At 37.1% G+C, this 9,486-nt stretch overlaps 1 long non-coding RNA gene across 1 annotated transcript; it reads right to left on the reverse strand.

The window, feature by feature from the left end:
* Positions 1 to 1,394: 1,394 nt before the first annotated feature.
* LOC135155743 (uncharacterized) lies at positions 1,395 to 7,784 on the reverse strand. The gene is made up of 2 exons (XR_010294922.1): positions 7,109 to 7,784; positions 1,395 to 5,999 (listed from the first exon to the last, which is right to left on the reverse strand). It is a non-coding gene; the product is annotated as an uncharacterized LOC135155743 (long non-coding RNA).
* Between the last annotated feature and the right edge of the window lie 1,702 nt (positions 7,785 to 9,486).

The raw sequence follows: 9,486 nt of genomic DNA on the forward strand, positions 1-9,486 counted from the left end.
ACATCGTGTTGGTCAGTTCACTTCCCATTTAAATGCTCATTTACACTATTCCAGCTTTTTATTTAATTTCTCATTTTTTAAATTCCAGCATGCTTTTAGACCTTAATTCAAATTAAAACCTTTCATGCTTTCAAGGAAAAATACAAAATGGTTTCCCTTAAACCAGTTTAGGATCCAGTTGAGATTGATCGCTTTGCTAGCATCTCATCACCATCTCCTGGGCTGGTTTCCAGGACCACTTTATGTTACGTGGTCTCAGCGGAGTCGTATGTTTCATCAAGGAAGCTCCTTGGTTTTATGTGAAATTTGAAAGCGCAGTATAGGCATTTCTACACTCGGGGTGTGTACTAAGTAGCACACCCAATTTGTACATGCTTGTACTTCCAGGCGAAGATCGCTTCCCAAACTATGGCTGTGTCCTTGTCTACATTGTAAGGTGGTCTCCCAAACTGGTTAGGAAGACCACTACAGATTGCTTCCAGGACCGCTTTGAGAGTTCCAGTTACTGGTACACATATGGCTGGTTTTCTCTAACTTGTTTTAAGAAAGTAGATGAGGAGGTCCAATGATCTATATTTACAATGCATTAGTCTCATCTCTACCAACCTCATCTATAGTATTTAAAGGTTTTTTTAATTATTTGTGACGTCATAAACGAGCAGCAGTTCCATATGTTATGTAATATAACATGCAGAAATTTCATTTTTTTTATGGTTCCTGAAGACTAAAAATTTTCTTCTTTCAAGAGCGGGTGTGAAATAATTTGTCTGCTGATGAAACTAAAAGTACAATAAAAACCCTTTTAAATTTTTTGAGAAAATTACATTTCATTGATTTTTTTTTAACTCACGATACATGGAAAGATGCCCACATATAATGTCACAAAAAAAATGCTATTAGAATACTGTACCTTTTTTAATCTTTGGATTTCCCCTCAAATCTTCACCAATGTTTTTTGTTATCTTTTTAGCTAGTTTTACTGTAAATTTTTTTTGTGAGGGTGAAATGCCTGTTAAATACAGTCAAATCTGCTTTAGGGACCGCATGTAAAGAAGGACCACCAGTATATTAAAAAAAATCGTTATGGGTTTCTTTTGAATAGTATTAACAGATCTTTAACATGAGCCTCGTCAATCTGGCGCTGCGCAGAGTTATTTCATTCATGTCTATTTCCAACAATTAAATATGGATTTTCATTTTCATGAACCTGTTCATAGAGACTAACTCCTCATGAAAACTACATTTCTTGTCTTCTTTGTGTGGTATTTATAAACAGGTTCAACAGCATTCAAAGTGATTCACCAAGCAACATTTACATGTAGTTATCTTGCCGGTCTCTTTATCACATCGTTCTCAAAAGTTAACACAAAAGTGACTAAGTCAATACACATTCATAATCTTAAGTGAAATTTATTTCAGTGGCTAAATATAGAAAAATCTATTTACAGATACATTTTTTAAAATGGAATACATATAAGGTACATGTAAAATGCAGCACACATAAACAGATCAAACTTTCAAGGTACAATATGACATGCTATTAGGGATTCAATACAAAATATATCTCACTTTTACAAATGTTGAACTCTTTTGCTAAATCATTTCACTCTAACAAATTTTTATTTCACCTTAAAACATATATATTTCACTTTTCATAAAATTCATTACACTAAATCACAGAGATATGGTTTACTTTTTGCCAAAATGCATTTCACTTTTTCATGATATTATAGTTAACTCAGAAAAAAAAATCATTTCACTTAACACCATTATAAAATTTCAAAACAAAAGAAATGGTATTGGAAAATATCAAGTTAGACGAAGTACAATTTCACTTACTGTTGATATTTAAACAAAATGGGTTATCAAACAAGCAAGACTAAACCATAGTATCACTTCATAAGACATGTAAAGTGAGCATAGCTGATTACAAATCTCAAATAAGGTGATCGTATCTGCACAGTGTGTAGTTGCAAATGTACATAAATAAATGAATACAATAATCTCTAGACTTTAGCTCTCTTCTAACAACCTTTGTTGGAAACTGAAAGGTGAGTAGATATTTAATTTGGTATATCACAGCAGAAGCAATGCATTTTGTCACACATTCAACCAGGTGGAGCTTATATTTAGTTTCAATGAAAAGAAAAGTACAAACACAAGTATCCGGTACTGTAAATTCATTGAACACTGATATTGGGGGAGGGGAAGGGGGTGAGCAATTCACTTGGTTGTTACACTCAAATCCTACAGTTCATCTGTGCTATCATCACATTTATTAGACAAAAAAAAACTATTTTGGACTCATCTGCATTGCCAGTGATTAGAATGTATATATCTTAAACTCTCACATGTTACACACTTGCACTCACATTAAGCTTCGCTCAACTTTCTCAATTGCAGATTAACTATATGAGGGCAAGAAATAAAATCTTTGCTTTAAATTTAATTCTAAAACACAGATTGAAGTTCCGATTTATGAACTGTACGTATTATTAGATTGGTTTCCTGATATACAGTGTACATATTAAAAGTAATACATATTTCATATTACAGTACTTTCCAGTTTAATGCATCCTTCTTTTAAAATATTCATTTTCAAGTACAGCCTTAAAGTCCTGTTTTTAATACTGGAATGATAAGATTTCTTACATGTTTTCAATACATTTTACAAAAGTATATAGCAGATAATGATCCTTTTAAAATGGAATTGCCAGGGCTCATACTCATAAAACACTTAAAAATACACAATTCGATGATAACTCGACTGTTAGGTTTTAAGAATATGGGCCCTGTTCTAGTCATGAGAACTACATTCCTATAATTAACACCCAAGGCCAAAGTCAAATATTTCTTCCTGCTTTAAGCAAATAAAGAACTTGAATAATCCAAGAGGAAGAATTTCAGCATGAATAGACATTTATGTAGAATTTCAGCATGAATAGACATTCATGTAGAATTTCAGCATGAACAGACATTTATGTATTTTGAAAATGAAAAATATTAATTGGCATTGATGCACACAGGATATGATTCTACTTGACATCCTTCTTTCACAGCTGATATCCTGGGGCCAGTTTCATAAAATTTACTATTATGGTAACTTTGCCATCCAATGGTACCTTCCCTGAAATCCTTGATTTTGATTGGCTGATTAGCACCGTTACCACGGTAGTTACCATTGGATGGCAAAGTTAACTTTTATCTAACAGGGCCCTGCACCATGGTAGCCTTAAGGGGCCATTCCACAGAGAGCAAGACCACTGAAAGACCTTTCAAAGACCATGAATTTTGGTCGATCTTACAGAGGTCTCTCAATGAACCTACAATGGTCTTTGAGGTCTTACACAAGTCCTGACCAATCTTTCAGCGGTCTTCGTGGTCTTCAAGGGCTCCAAAACTTTTTGAAACGGTTCTAAACAGTCTTACAACGGTCTTACAAGAAAATGGTCTTTCAGTGGTCTTCCAGCGGTCTTTCAGCAGTCTTTCGATGAACTTTCAATGATCTTTCGGCAGTCTCTCAAGATTTTTGCGGAGATCACTGTAAGACTCATGAGAGATCATTGAAAGACCAGGCAAAGTCCATGGAAAGAATTCTGAAAGATCACTTGTTGCATAAAAGATCTCTGAAAGACCATTGAAAGATCTCTATAGGACTAGTCTAAGACCAGTAAGACAAGAAATATCCATCAGTCTTTTAGAGTTCTTGGAGGGGTCTTTCTGAGCCATTCCACAGAGATGACAAATTTCAGTGATCTTGAAGACCGCTGTAAGACCTCACCAATTTTAAGTCTTTCAGTGGTCTTTCAATGGTCTCCGCTCTGTGGAATGGGGGCCTAAGGAATTAAGAGCTCTGGATTAAAGATGATTGTCGTTTTTTAAATGATGATTTTAAAATATATTTGACCCCTTTTTCTATGAAATACAAATGATTGTCATTTTAAATGTTATTTAGAAATATATTTGACTCTTTTTTCTATGAAATACAAATGGAATTCATTCAATGTGAATTACAGCATGACAATAGAAGATAACAGAAAATTTAATTTTAAAATACAGAGAATCAAATAATCTTCAACATAAAAAACATATCTCGATTAATAACAGTATTTTTTTTCAACAATAGAATGTACCGCATTATGAGGGATATGAACTATATTAAAATGAAGATCTACGTAATTGTCAAATGGGCGATCACTCATCACCGGTTTAGATGGCAGTTCACAGAATCAGAGCCCTTAATTTACAGACTTCTGCCAAATCATTGGCAATGGGCTACATCAAGGCTCCATATTGCTATGTTAGGCAAGCACAATTAAAAAACATTGTAATCCATTAAGAGCAAATTGGCCGCAGTGGCAAAACTGCCGAGAATCACCATCTTTACCAGCGGGATTAGATCGCCCCAGAAGCACAGATGGATCGATTCAAAATCAACACTTGGTGAGAAGTTAATGTGCTTGTCAAAGTTAGGTGCGTGTACGCTTTTCTCTGCCCTTATTCCGCCGTCCCTTCAACCACGAAATGTGCGAATACGGCAGTAAAATCGCCAAAATTCCAAGAGAGCATCTTGAACCGTTGTGGGTCCATGAGGCAGGAGTTTTCCTCTCTAGCAAGAAAACTCCCTCGTGCCTCCATCGGTGCTGATTTAGAGGGAGCATCTATGGTGCTGCAGGGTATGAACACCATGATCGAAAGGTTGAAGGACTACATGGACCATATTAAGGCCGAGAACAACCATCTTTACCAGCGGTATTAGATCGCCCCAGAAGCACAGATGGAACGATTCAAAATCAACACTTGGTGAGAAGTTAATGTGCTTGTCAAAGTTTGGTGCGTGTATGCAACAGTTCATGTTTCCTTCTATTAATTGGCAGTATACAAAGTCCTATGAAAAGACATTTTAAAACCACTACCAGTAGTTAACATGACATATAGAGTTTTGGCTGGTATCGTCATTACTTTTGGGCCAAGCTGTACAGACAATATGCTTTTTTATGGTCCAAGCAGTATTGTGTATTTTGAGTATGTACATTGCATCACTTATTTTATGTTATGGTTTAATACAAATTTATGGTTATATGGTGTTTCAACCCATCAAGCTCTAATGGTGAACATTCCCCGAACTCAGAGAGCGCTGTATAAAAGATCCATTAAGATTACAAATTATGATACGAAGTGATTAAGATCGTATTATAATTGGTTGTGGCAAGAATAAATATCTGACTAAGTTCATGTTGAGGTGATTGGCATTATTATTGAGGTGTCAGCTCGCTACCTTACAGTTTTGACGATTTTAGAGAGAAGTGAAGAGTTTTGAAAACGAGAGATTGGGGAAAATGGAAGAAAGAGGGAGTCTCAGAGATCGAGAGAAAAGAGAGATGCAAAATACTTAATAGAAATGAGGTGAAGTCATTATTCATTTTCTTTATCATTTAAAAGTGAAAAGCCAAATTCCCATTGTTTTCACTTTGATTCAAGGATATATAAATATATTCCGTTTTTTTTCCTCTTCATCACCGGCTCTCTCTAGTCTCCCACTCTTATTCCGCTTTTCTCCGCCCTTCTTTTATTCCGCCGTCCCTTCAACACAGACATGTGCGAAAACGGCAGTAAAATCGCCAAAATTCCAAGAGAGCATCTAGAACCGTTGTGGGTCCATGAGGCAGGAGTTTTCTTCTCAAGCAAGAAAACTCCCTCGTCCCTCCATCGGTGCTGATTTAGAGGGAGCATATATGGTGCTGCAAGGTATGAACACCATGATCGAAAGGTTGAAGGACTACATGGACCATATTAAGGCGGGGGTGGATCGCTCGAGTCTTATTGTTGTATCCGGTAAAAGTACGTGTTTGCATTCTGTACAAAAGGATTCGTCGTAATTCGTCCAACCGATATTCCCCGTGAAACGAGCCGTTCTGCTTGGATATGTTGCAGACGTACAACTCTCTCAAATGGGGAAACCGCCGTTGAATACACCGCAGCAAGTCGCTACCCGCCTCCTGGCAGTGTAGTAAAATAACACAAAATCGTCATGACGGTGTAGCGTTACTTTTGGCGAAAGTTACGTAATCTCCGCACACCGAGTTCGCACTGCGGCAGCATGGTCGAGTGATTTTTGTAGCCTGTTATTAGTCGTTTCGCGCGTATTTGACACAGAAGCTTGCACCGTGCAATGATGCACACAACACCCGCGCTCTTGACCGAAGAGCCGACCCAACATGCCCAATGAACTTACACACAAACTAAGGCCTATACATCAGGTATCTTTCCTTGCATCCACACACCAGTTAGTAGCTCCATGCACACATCAAATCCAATCTCCCTGGTATACACCTGATACATGTAATGATAAGCATGATGAGAGAGAATTGAGAGGAATGAGGGAAATTGTTCTCTGACCATCGTGATCATTGTGAATGTAGAACATGCATGTTAACTGACTACGGGACCAACCAGCCAGTAGGCTACCAGTTAAAATAGTCACCGTTTCCCCCTTTTCTGCACTTAACAGTCATTATAAAGCCAAAGGAAAAATAAGGGATATTATGATTCATGTGATATTGGACAAGTCATGTAAGTAAGGACTATCATAATTTCATCATGTTCATCTTTTTTGTAATTTATGATCCTGATAATTACTTCACTGTGTCAGTGAACTGCATCAAGGACTCATCACTTTTATATAGATTTTACTGGTTTTTATTGTACATTTCAATCTTATGCTCCTGTTGCTATCACCTCTCTGAATATTAATACAAACGCAGATAACGTTCAATATCGCTGTAGTAGTACGACGTTGTGGGTATACCAGTACACTACGTGTAGAGATGAAAATTCACATATCGGATACAAAAGTTTACGTGAATGACGGCTGTCATAAACGCCTACCAGTCGTTTTATTCAGCTTGGATAAACTGATGTACATGTTCTTTTGCTAATTTATAACAAAATGGCACGGTAAAAATCTAATCGGCATGGATAGATCGGATGCTAATAAAGTTGAGAAACAAAGTATGTGCAGCGCTCTCGCTGTTATCGATTCACTGTGGTGACCTCATTTTATTACATGTTTGCGTAATGACGATTTCGCGTGATTTTACTACACTGCCTGGTCCTGCATGAAGATTTTGGCGTCCCACTTCCCGACGACACGCGCAACAACTGGACGGGCCTGAAGCGAGACATTGCCAAATACGTAAAAAGAGATATGCTGGGGGAAACGGGAGGAACAGGAGGAGAAAAACCTACCGATACGGAAATATGTTTGCATTATTACATCACTATTCGAATGGCATCGTCCGAAAAAATCTCACCAATAGACGTTGTATCCATCATCGCTTAAGACTTAAATTGGCGGAAATCCATCGGAAATAAGAAAATTATATGGCGTAGAGTTAGAATATTTTTTGTGAAAAGATTGAAACAAAATATTGTCACATGATTGATTGCATCAGAGATAATTGTAAACAATCCTTCTACATGATGTTTAATTGTTTATTTTTTGCTTAACTTAATTAGTCGTTCGTCATGTCAAATTCAGAAGAACGTCAAAGGCCCTGACGTCCTTCAATAGGAATGTCATTGGCAAGATGAAACATGTTTATTTATTTACATGTGAGTGTTCCATCCTGATGTGGACTCTTTTGAAAAAATGTCAGCGAGAAAGCGCAATATCCAATGTGTGTGGTACCAATTCCAAGTAGACCTGACAACGATAATTTGGCAGTTCGTAAGCACTGTGGGGAAAAGCAATTTCATGGTCAAGATCCAAAGAATCGTAGTACAACAAACTTAAAAGGCATCTCAAGAAATGCCCAAGAGGTTGGCAATGGGGCCCAGGAGTGGCAAGAGGAGCTGTAACCTGAAGACAATGCTTCTTGAAACAGCGGAAAGGAGAAGTCGGGCCACGGGAATGATGATGGCAATGGATATGTGGCCATAAAACATTGTCGAAAATGATGGTTTCCAGCATTTGCTAACTACGATGGATGCACAGTGCAAAGTTCAATCGAGAACATTATTTTTATCACTGAGCTTTATCGAGAAGTTGTCAGTGGACTTAAAGATGAATTGGCAATGGCCATGTGTGGGGTCAGTTTAACAAATGACATGTGGAGATCCCATCAAGACAAGGAATATATGTGCGTGACATTCCACTAGGCTAATCAAGTTGACAACCAGGTGAGAATATATTTCTTTATATAATATATGATAGATTTCTATTATCATGAGGATATTTCGCAAAGCCTAATTCTACTTCTAAAAAAGTGATATAATTCCTTGCTATTCACCTTTTAAAACATTCATTAATTATTGATTTTGTTGCCATTTTGTCATAACATATAACATGTCATAAAATAAGCTTTAATTTATTACAGTCAAATTTCTATTACAGTTTGGGATGGGTACCCTGTGCTGCACATTGTCTGAACTTGACAAGGAATAGTTTAGAGCAGTGTGGGACAGTCTCAAAGCAATTCGTACACAAGTGAGCAAGGTAAAAATTCACCCTCTCAAGAGGAGATTCCAAGAGCTAGCTCAATCTCCATTATCCAGATCAACAACACACATAACTGGTAAAGGATGTGGATACACGCTGGAACTCAACTCTCGATATGGTAAAAGTCTGTCCTGAAATATCGAGATGCCGCCGAATCTTTCGCAAATGATCGGATCATGACAGGGTTCCAAAATTTGCAACGGCTGTATTGAGTATTTGCTCATTGGTCAAAAGTATTTAACTTGCTAAATGGAGTTGTTGATGCCGTGTAACCATCCAAAGAGGCAACTCTGATGGTTCCATCCATCTCATCAGGGGATTCAGCAAGAAACTAAGCCATCTTAATTCAAAAGCAAATTGTTCAAATAAATGTAAATTTTGTCAAAAATGATAGACTATTTCATTAAAAATATATATATCATTTGTATCAAAGGTGAAGATCACTAAACCTCTTGGAGATGGGGACCCGCGGACGTTTTTTTTTTCAGTCAAGATGTGTCTGTAATTATAATTGTCATCAAGATCAGAAGTTAGGCGAAGGATGAAAACCCTCTATTAGTCAACATGAATGGAGGTGCAATTATTACCGATCTCGGAAACATCTTGGACAATTATTGGGGGACAAACGGTTACCCTGGACGGTTCTTTCCTACAACCATACAGGAATCAGTTTCTACAAAGGTAACTTTTTGTCAATGAAAAAAGCATTAAATATATATCTATGTAGCATAGTGAAGATTAACATGGAGTGTGTACTCAGCAAAAGGCATAGATCTGAATTCAAGAAGAAGGCTAGTTTAAGGGTAGAGGATGCTGTATCTTCTCTACTATTAAATTCAGTAGCGAACTGCCAAAAAGTTAAAGCGTTCCAGATCACATGAGAGGAATGAACATATCTTGATCCTGTTGAAACCTGTGGAAAAAAAAGCTGGTGAGATGATTGTGAATTAATTTGTATAAAGGAATAGCGAGGATCGTAACAGCTG

Source organism: Lytechinus pictus, chromosome 10 (genome assembly GCF_037042905.1).
Source record: "Lytechinus pictus isolate F3 Inbred chromosome 10, Lp3.0, whole genome shotgun sequence".
Lineage (NCBI taxonomy): Eukaryota > Metazoa > Echinodermata > Echinoidea > Temnopleuroida > Toxopneustidae > Lytechinus > Lytechinus pictus.